General features: G+C 44.9%; 1 protein-coding gene across 2 annotated transcripts in view; it reads left to right on the top strand.

The window, feature by feature from the left end:
• The window catches only part of Tpst1 (tyrosylprotein sulfotransferase 1), a 58,778-nt gene that overhangs the window by 42,140 nt on the left and 6,370 nt on the right, over positions 1-10,268 (top strand). The window lies entirely within an intron of this gene.

The raw sequence follows: 10,268 nt of genomic DNA, 5'->3' as shown, positions 1-10,268 counted from the left end.
CTCAGAGGCTCCACCTTAGATGTCTTCCTTATTCACGCTTCACCTTGTTCATTGAGGAGAGTCTCTACTGAACCCAGATGTCACAGATAAGACTAGCCAGCTTGCTCTGGGGAATCCCTTGTTTCCATCTTCCAATCACTGGGATTGCAGGGGCGACACCACAGCCGCCCAGTATTTATGTGGGGGTCATGCAAACTTAGGTCTGCATTCTTGCAGAACAGCGCTTTATCTACTAAACCATCTCCTACCCCCTTCTGGCTTTTTATTAGTTTTAAATTAAATGAACCTATTTTTTATTCACTGATCCTTTATCTTCTGAATCTAATTGGCTGCCCAGTGATGTTCTCATTTCAGACAATGTATTCTCCAGTTCTTGAATTTCCATTTCTCTTCATTATGTTCATCTCTTCATGTTCTTCAGCATGTCGGTGGCACTGGCCAGAAACAGATCTCTGTGCTGTTGCCTGAGGAGTTTGTTGTCTAAGATCTCTACTCAAGTGAAGCCCAGATTATTGACCTCCCTCTGAGCTAGTATGAGATGGAGTTGAAGATTGTTACTTAAAAACATTGATTTGAAGCCGGGCGATGGTGGCGCACGCCTTTAATCCCAGCACTCGGGAGGCAGAGGCAGGCGGATCTCTGTGAGTTCGAGACCAGCCTGGTCTACAGAGCTAGTTCCAGGACAGGCTCCAAAGCCACAGAGAAACCCTGTCTCGAAAAACCAAAAAAAAAAAAAAAAAAAAAAAACATTGATTTGAGGTTAACGTAGATTTAGAACTAGAGATGCTCAGAGACAGATCAGGATAGGATACACTCCATGGGAGTTCACTGAGAAATACCTGTCCATTGTCTTTTTGCTGCTATATGTATAATTTTGGAAGGTTCTAGATTGTCTCTTTGAAGGAAGGCTGAGGAATTTCAGTGAGATGCTGGAGTGGCTCCTGCATGGGATCCCAGCTGAGAAGGCAGATGACCGTGCTGTAACTAAACAGTCCTGTCTGTGAGATTCTGAGACGTTTCACTTGGGGAAAGAGTGAAGCCATAGTCAGGATCATAGTTGCTCAGGTGTTAGCATGGTTTGTTGCTGTGCTGACATTATTTGAAGTATCTCTGTATAAAAGGCCTCCTGTCTCCATGTCAGCAGCCTTCACAGCGACGTTGCTCATTGATTCGCAGCCGGTAAGAGACTTCAGCCAGACTGCTAAGAGAGGGGCCTTCCCTTCCACACCTGCTTAAGTTTGTCTTTCTGTCCCAGGCCAGTGCTTCAGAGATAGCCTCGCAGTCAGGATTCCTGGCCGCTAGTTTGTCTGAATGGGGGCACCATTCAGTGAGACTGTCTGAGAAGATAAAATAGAGAGCACCAGAGGAAAACATTCAGCATTGACCTCTGGCCTCTGCATGCGTGTGCACATGTATGTACACACAAACACACTCATGTGAACCTGTGTGACAGACACACAAATAGGAAGTGAAATAAATACGTTTTTCCCAAACTCTGTCTTTCCTCCTTCATTTACCTAGAGTGATCATTCAGATCTCACAGTGAGCTTCTCTGGGGTTGAATGCCAGCTTCTACCTTTATTTTTTTCTCAGAGCTAAGTAAATTAAGAGAGATAGTGACCCTTAGCCCTACTCTTTGTTCCCGGCTGCTCAGCCACAAAATAACCACATAGAAATGGTATTAATTAAATCACTGCTTGGCCTATTAGCTCCATCTTCTTATTGGCTAGCTCTGATTTAACCCATTTCTATTAATCTGTGCATCACCATGTGGCTGTGGCTTGCTGGCAAGGTTTCGTCCAGCGTCTGTCTCTGGCAGGGCTACATGTCTTCTCACTGACTCCTCCTTCTTTCTCCCAGCATTCAGTTTAGTTTTCCTTGCCTATCTCTATTCTACCCCACACAGGCCCAAGACAACTTCATTATTCATTAACCAATAAAAGCAACCCATACACAGAAGGATTTTTCACACCACCACACCACATGTGTCTAGATGAAGGACTGATTTCCTTGGGAAGTAGTCAGCTGCCTCTGCAGTCCAGCTTTCCAGCTCTGCCCTGTCACCTCTTTCTCTGCAGAATCCCCTTGGGGACAGTGCCCACCAGGAGATTTACTCTTGGTGTCCTTCCACATTCTTTCTGTTGTTGGAGGCAGTCTCACTGTGTAGTGCTGGCTGGCTTTGACCTTGCTACATAGACCACCTGCTCTAACTCACAGAGCTCCTCCTGCCTCTTCCTTGTGAGTGTTGTCATTTTTTAAAAAGGGGGTGGAAGGTTCTGGAAATGTGGATTCACCATGCTGCCGGGCTAGAACTTCTAGGTTTATTAATCTTCCCATCTCAACCCAGCTCATGTGCTGCCATGCAGACTTCTGCAATGGGGTGGTGGTTGTTGTTTGTTTTGTTTTTCTTTTTTCTTTATTTGAAGCTAGGGTTTCATGTAGTCTAGGCTGGGTGGAACTCAGTGTGAAATTAGGATGACGTTGAACTGCCTCTGCCCCCCAAGTACTGGAGTTACAGGCATGTGCTTCCTTACACCCACCAGCTGCACTGTAGGGTTTTTTTGTTTGTATTTAGATTTATGTATTTAATTCTTTGTGTATCAGTGTTTTCTCGTGTGTATGTATGTGTATCACATGCATGCTCGTTGCCTGCATAAGTCAGAGGAAGGCACTGGATTTCCCTGGACCTGGAAAGATGGGTGGTTGTGAGACACTATATGGGTGCTGAGAACCAAACCTAGGTCCTCTGTAAGAGCAACAAGTGCTCTCAGACACCGAGCCATCTCTTCAGCTCTTCCACCCTGTTTTCAAGGGATTAAAAGTATTAGCAAATGAAGCTGGGTGTTGGTGGCCTTTAATCCCAGCACTCTGGAGATAGAGGCAGGTGAATCTCTGTGAGTTCGAGGCCACCCTGGTCTACAGAGCTAGTTCTAGGACAGGCTCCAAAGCTACACAGAGAAACTCTGTCTCAACAATCAAAAAAAAAAAGAAAAAGAAAAGAAAGAAATAAAGAAAAAAATGATTTGTTCACAGGGTCAGTGTAAAAATGAAAATCCCAAAACTATCTCTGTGACAAGGCCTGGCTCAACCTTAAAACTCAGATTGTTCAGCTGGTGGCGGTGCTTGGGAGGCAAAGGCAAGAGAATCTCTGGGACTTCGAGGCCAGCTGGCCTGCAGAGGAAGTTCCAGGACAGGCAGGGCTGTAGAGAAACCCTGTCTTCAAAAACAAAAACAACCATATCACATTGCTCTCGTCTCTCCTGGCTCCTGTTCTTTATGTCTTTGGGTCAGTTCTTTCCTGTGCTCCTCCTGTTGGCTTTACAAAGTAGTCTGTCCTCCTTTTCTGTGTGCAGCAGGGAGCCAGCCACTCTGTTGTGTGTTTAGGTTCTTTTAAGTCATTCACGATGTTTTCTGTCTTCTTTCACAACTATTCGTTAACCCATCTGAAGGCTGTGGAGCCTCACACAGAGGAGCAGGTTCCAACCTCCTCTGTCTTTGTCTTCTGCTCCCATTAGTTAGGACTAACAGTTTTCCCGGGAATTTTAAAGAAGGATAGCAGTTCTCTTTCTGTCAACACACAGCCTAGAGCTTTCAAAATTAGTTGCACTAATCATCAGTGTCTAACTCTTAGAAGACCCAGCATCTATAGACAGAGGGGACCATAGTAAACCAGTAATTTAGAAGTTTTTTTTAAGACCCGTGCTGCTGTTCACGGCACAGTGTAGAAGATGGCACTGGTTAACTGGGTCTGATTTCCAGTTCCTGAAATACTTTCTTCAGTTCAAAAAAATCCCTAAAAATAATTTCATTTTTAGCTGGCTGTGGCATGTACTCCCATAACCAGTACTTATGAGACTGAGTCCAGAGAGAGCCTGGGTTACATGGTGAGTGCCAGGACAATCAGAGTTGGAGTTCTGTTTTGTTCTAATCTCGAACTCTACCCTAAATTTTTAAGACAAGTTCGAGACCAGCCTGGTCTACAGACAGACCTAGTTCCAGGACAGGATCCAAAGCCACAGAGAAACCCTGTCTCGAAGAACCCCCCCAAAAAATAAAATAAAATAAATTTTTAAGACATAAAAAAGTCTCTGTTAGAGAGTGAGCAGTGTTTCCACTAAGTTTGTGACTGTGCCTTGTAACTCCTTAAACACAGCCACTTTCTAAAGCAGGGAGACAAAACCAGACTGACTCATCTCTGCTGCACCTCTCATCCAGATCGGAGGGGCTACCCTGTCTAGAGTCAGGCAACTCAAGGGACAAACCAGCCTGTGAAGACCCCAGCCCTGACATTTCCCCTCTAGCCTCTCCAGGGCACATTGCAGGAGCAGGACCGTGGAAAGACAGAGCTGTAGAAACGTCCAGGTGAGGGGCACAGGCCTGCTGGAGATGCCCTTTCAGGCTGCAAAGACAAAGACGAGAGGCGAGGAGGCTGGAGGAGTAGCTCTGCCTTGAGGTCGCATGGTTAAGAGCACTGGCTGCTCTTCCAGAGGACCTGGGCTCAATTCCCAGCACGCTCAAAGTGGCTCAGAACCGTCTGTAATTCCAGTTCTCTGGACTCTGAAACCCTCTTCTGGCCCAGGTGGATACCAACTATACACATGATACGCAGATTTACATGCAAACAAAGCACCCATACACTAAAAATTTTTAAAAGACTAGAGGTAAAGGTGATAATCAGCAAAAATTCACGCACATGAAACGCAATGGAGGGATAGCCAATGAGTAATAGATGCCCCCAAAGGAGAGGACAGGGAAGTGGGAAGCTTTCTGGGCTCGCTGTGACCTGGCAGGTACAAGCTCTCACCATTCTGAGAAGCACTGTGAAAAGGCGGCAGAGCCTGGATAGAGTTTGGTAGTGTTTTTAAATTTCAAGGATCTTGGGCAGTTGTTACCAAGGAAAAGAAATGGAGGGAGAGGGGATTGTCAGCAAACAGAAATAATACTGGCTGCAGTGTTCTCACTTGTGATACTACATGTTAGCCAACAGCAGACACGGCAGTGATTGCTAGCTGCACATGTAATTTCTTACTAGTTTTGAGTAGCTTGTACATGTCGTGTCCTTTAGCATCTGGTTTCTTTTCATTCATTTATTTTCAGAGTGGTTTTTTTTGTTTTTCTTTTCTTTTTTATTTAGACAGGATCTGGCAGTGCAGCCTGAATTATTCAGGAATTCACTATATAACCCAGTCTGTGCTCAAACCCACAGTCTGCTGTCTTAACCTTCTGAGTGCTGGAATTGCTGATGTGTGACACCATGCCCTGTCCACTGCCTTTTAGAATTTTTATTTTTTAGATTTTTGTATTTTTATGTGAATGAGTGTTTTGCATGCATGAATGTTTGTGCACCACGTGAGTGCAAAGTTCAGAAGGAGTCAGATCCCCTAGGATTGGTGATTGTGAGCCACCATGTGGATGCTGGAAACCAAACCCAGGACCTCTGCAATAGCAACGAGTGCTTTTAACTGCTAAACCATCTCTCCAGGTCCTCCATTGCCTTTTAAGTAGTCTAGTGATATATCTGAGTAGGAACAGCACCTGCTGCAAAATAGTATCTCCTAAACATGGCAGGGATGCTGCCCAATGAAATCTCAGCAGTAGAGTTACCTAAACAGTATCTCCTAAACATGACGGGGATGCTGCCCAGTGAAATCTCAGCAGTAGAGTTACCTAAACAGTATCTCCTAAACATGGCGGGGATGCTGCCCAGTGAAACTCAGCAGTAGAGTTACCTAAACAGGATTTGCATGGTGACCACACCAGTCAACATGCCAGTGTGGTTAGGGGAAATTTACTAAGGTCCTGCCCCCACTAGGTAGAAGAGCTCCAGTCAGTCATTGGCTACTGGGGTAGGGATCTGTTTTCTCCAGGGACAGGCCCCTTGCTGTGTTATCCAATCCCAAGTAGTCAGCCCTAAACATATGTTCATACAAGCAACACTAAATGGACTTAGGATTTATACATACATGCATGCACACATCTAGCCGTCCCACAAGAATAGTAGAGACCTGGGCCAGGATACCAGTCTTAATATGACAGTTAGCTGGTTCTTTGGTATTCAACGCTCATAGCAATGTGGCTACTATCATAGTCCTCTGTAGTGGGAAAACACTTGCTCGTTCCCGGCCACGCAGACTCGCAATAACCACACAGAAACTACATTAATTAAATCACTGCTCAGCCTATTAGCTCTAGCTTCTTATTGGCTAGCTCTTCTATCTTAATTTAACCCAATTCTATTAATCGGTGTATTGCCATGTGGCTGTGGCCTACTGGCAAGTCCCAGCACATCTGTTCCAGGCTGAGACTACATGGCGTCTCCTGACTCCACCTACTCTCTGTGTGTATCTTTTCCAGCCTGGCTATATTCTGTTAAGCCATTGGCTGAAAGCAGCTTCTTTATTCATTAACCAATAAAAGCAGCACATACACAGAAGGACCTCCCACACCAGTCCTTGACAAGCATGGTCCAGCACACTCATCATGAACTGTCATCTTCAGAACCTTATCCTGGGGACTAGAGAGGTGGTTTCACAGTTAAGAGCACTGGCTGCTCTATCAGAGGACCTAGGTTCAATTCCCAGCACCCACATGGTGACTTAGAACTGCCTGTAACTTCAGTTCGGAGGGGGTCTGATACTCTCTTCTGGGCTTCATAGGTACTACATGAACGCCGTACACAGACATACATGCAAGCAAAGCACCCATACACATATATTGAAAACAAACAAACTATACAGACCAGGTTTGCATTGAACTCACCTATTCTCTTCCCTTTCTGCCTCCTAAGTTCTGGAATTAAAGGCACTTGTCACCATCCTGGCCCTGAAAATCCAAGTCTTAACGATAACTTTCATATATTGGTACTGCTTACTGTGATAAGAAAGTTTCTATTTTATATGGACCATGTAGTCCCTATTAATCACTTTCTGACTCATCTGCATCCAACAGTTATTGCACTGTAACCTTTCTTTTTGTATTAAAGATATGTTTAGAGTGGATTTTTGTGCTTCTGAGCTGATTAATGCATTTTCTTCGCAATGGTGGGAAGCATTACCATCGTTCCCACTGCTTCCAGACAGGACAAGACTATTGAACTTTCTAAGAACCCAGTCTGTGCTGTGCACAACTGCCAGAGCACTTAGATGAGAACATGTAAACACGCATGTCACCAGCTGTTAGACAGCATTTCTGTTTTGGCGATAAGGAGTCTCTCTGAGTCACACAAGCCCAGAGGGACTGGAAATGTAAACTTCAAAGCTAGCTCCTTCCTGTGTTGTCATTCCTGGCTAGAGTTGTGTTTTCTCTATGTGCGAAACTACTAAGTCATAATTCCCCAAGGGAAAGTGATAAGAAACAATGAATTGTATTAATGATGAATAGCAGGCAAAGCATGTCCTGTTGGTGAGGGTCTGCCAGGAACTGAGACTTAAAATCAATCCAGTTCTGCACAAAATTATGTTTAAGCTAATTCTGGCTGGAGACCTGTCTCTTCACTCGTCCCCGGACCCAAAGGAAGCGCCAAACTCAAGTCCCCGTCCTTTCCTTCCTGTGTGTTTTCCCTATCCAAATTGCTGGCTTCTCTGTGTCTAATTCCTTCAGCTAGTTGTGGGTTCAACCCCCTGATTCAAGGTAAACTTCTCTCAACATTCTCGAATATCACAGTATGATCAAATATCCCGAAACAGAATCTAGTATCAAATTCCTTCTGTGTTTGTTTGTCATTCGCCATTTAGAGAATTTCTTTGTGTGCTCAGAAGCTATCTGGTGACTAGTCAGTATCCATAGATTCTTGTCACAGTAATTCTGAACTTGGCAGCTCTGTGTGTGTGTGTGTGTGTGTGTGTGTGTGTGTGTGTGTGTGTGTGTGTGTGTGTGTGTGAATTTTTGAGACAGGGTTTCTCTGTGTTGCCCTGGCTGTCCTGGAACTCATCCTGTAGACTAGGCTAGCCTTGAACTCACAGAGATCCGCCTGCCTCTGCTTCCTGAGTGCTGGGGTTAAAGGCGTGCGCCACCACGCTGGTGTCAACCTTTTCTTTCAACTTTTTTTAAACTTCTTTTTCATTCTTTATGACATTAATAGTTCTACTTAAAACCAAAAAACTAAACAGAAGCAAAACTACTGCAAACTGTTGAAACAAACATTTTTATACTTAAACAGTGGGTGTGTATGCATTTTAGTAGCTATTTATTTATTTGGAGAGAGACATAGGTTCTCACTGTGTAGCCAAAGCTGGCCTCAAACTCAAAAATTTTCTGCTCCTGCTTCTGCCTTTCAAGTTCTGCATATCAGATATGAACCTCCACAACCAGCAAACAATAACTTGTTAACATTACGCCATTGAGTTAATTTGGTTATCTGATTTTTCCTATTTAAATATATATACAGAGAAGTATACCTAGCATATCAATAAAAGATCACACCTCATAATACTACAAAATTAAGACAGTATATTTCTTTTTTTTCTTTCTTTCTTTTTTTTTTGGGGGGGGGGAGGTTTCGAGACAGGGTTTCTCTGTGGTTTTGGAGCCTGTCCTGGAACTAGCTCTTGTAGACCAGGCTGGTCTCGAACTCACAGAGATCCGCCTGCCTCTGCCTCCCGAGTGCTGGGATTAAGGGCGTGCGCCACCACCGCCCTGCAAGACAGTATACTTCTTAGGATCTGTCTCCCCTGATACACACTGTCATGATTATGTGTTGAGATTCATCTATGTCGTTAGTCGTATAACAATTTATATTATTTCCACTGTAGAGTATACAGTATATGCATTGACTGTGTTTGATAATTTATTATTATTTAGTGACCCTCAGGATTAAAACTAGGATATCATACACACTAGGATATTACAATACCAATGAGCCACACCCATTTTTAGACAGGGTGTCACTGTGTATCCCTGGCCAGCCTGTATCTTGCTATATAGACCAAACTGACCTCAAACTCAGAGAGCCACCTGCCTCTGCTTCCCAAATGCTGGGATTAAAAGCATATGCCGTCACATTCTGCCTATTTGGAATCCTTTTGAGACTGGGTGTCAAGTAGCCTGTGCTGGTCTTGAACTCACTGTGTAGCTGAGGCTGGCCTTAAACTTGAGATGATCCTGCCTCCACCTCCCAACTGCTTGGATTATAGATGCACATTCCTGTGCCTGTTTTACTTATCCATTCTGAGTGTGTTGTTCCTCAGGACTGCTTTTGTCATACTGTATCTGGAAGTTAGGGTTTGTTATAGTGTATGCCCTTATGTAAAACTTTATTGTCCTAATTATAACTACTTAATTAATTTAGCACAAATTTGTGGGGGGGGGGTGTTCATGTATGCATACACACTGGATTAGTTACTTTTCAATTGCTGTAACAAAACATCAGTACATAAGAGAAAGCAATTAATTGGGCTTAAGGTTTCAGAGGGCTAGAGTCCATCATGAAAGTCGGCATGGCAGCAGCAGCAGGCCTGCTGGCACCGGAGCGCAGCTGAGAGCTCATTTCCCAGTCCACAAACAGGAAGCAGAGACAGCACAGTGGAAAAGGTGTGAATTTTTTGAAATCTTACAACCTGTCCTGGTGACACGTCCTCCAACAAGGCCACTCCTTCTAACCCTTCCAAAACAGTTCCACATGCTGGGTGGGGGGCGGGGAACCAAGTATTCAAACTTGTGTGCGTGGAACCGGGATGTAGCCCAAAGCCCTGGATTCCATCCCAGGACTGTATAAACCAGGCACAGTGATTCGGGCCTGAATCCCAGCACTGCCACAGTAGAGACGGGCAGGAGGAGTGGGGGCTCAAGGTGATTCTCGGATAAATAATGCATTTAAGGCCACCCTGGGATGGCCTTGTCTCAAAGGAAGAGATCTCTGAGCTTTAAGTAGATGTTACTCTAAGAATCATCTAATATTTCTTAAATAGGCTTTTTGGGCAAACTGAGGAAACTGCTGTTGGCTCAAATCCAGGGTTTGCCTGGAGAACTGACGGGCAACCAGGAGGAGCGCACTCCTAACCAAGCTCTGGCACTTGATTATGGTTCCTACCCCACATGGCCTGCCCCTCCCAGTCAGCCAGTCCAGGAGCACTGGGGCAGCTGCTGCCACGGACTCTAAGTGAGTTAGGTCTCACTGAGTTCTGTTTCCCTCGCTGGCCCTGAACTGGCAGGTCGCTCTCTCATGAGTGGAGCAGCAGCCCAGTGGCTGTGATGTGCACCAGGAGCCCAGTGGCTGTGGTGTGCACCAGGAGCCCAGTGGCTGTGATGTGCACCAGGAGCCCAGTGGCTGT

The sequence above is a fragment of the Microtus ochrogaster genome, chromosome 2 (genome assembly GCF_000317375.1).
Source record: "Microtus ochrogaster isolate Prairie Vole_2 chromosome 2, MicOch1.0, whole genome shotgun sequence".
Classification (NCBI taxonomy): domain Eukaryota; kingdom Metazoa; phylum Chordata; class Mammalia; order Rodentia; family Cricetidae; genus Microtus; species Microtus ochrogaster.
The sequence above is the reverse complement of the archived record's forward strand: the minus strand, read 5'-3'. Positions and strand labels throughout refer to the sequence as shown.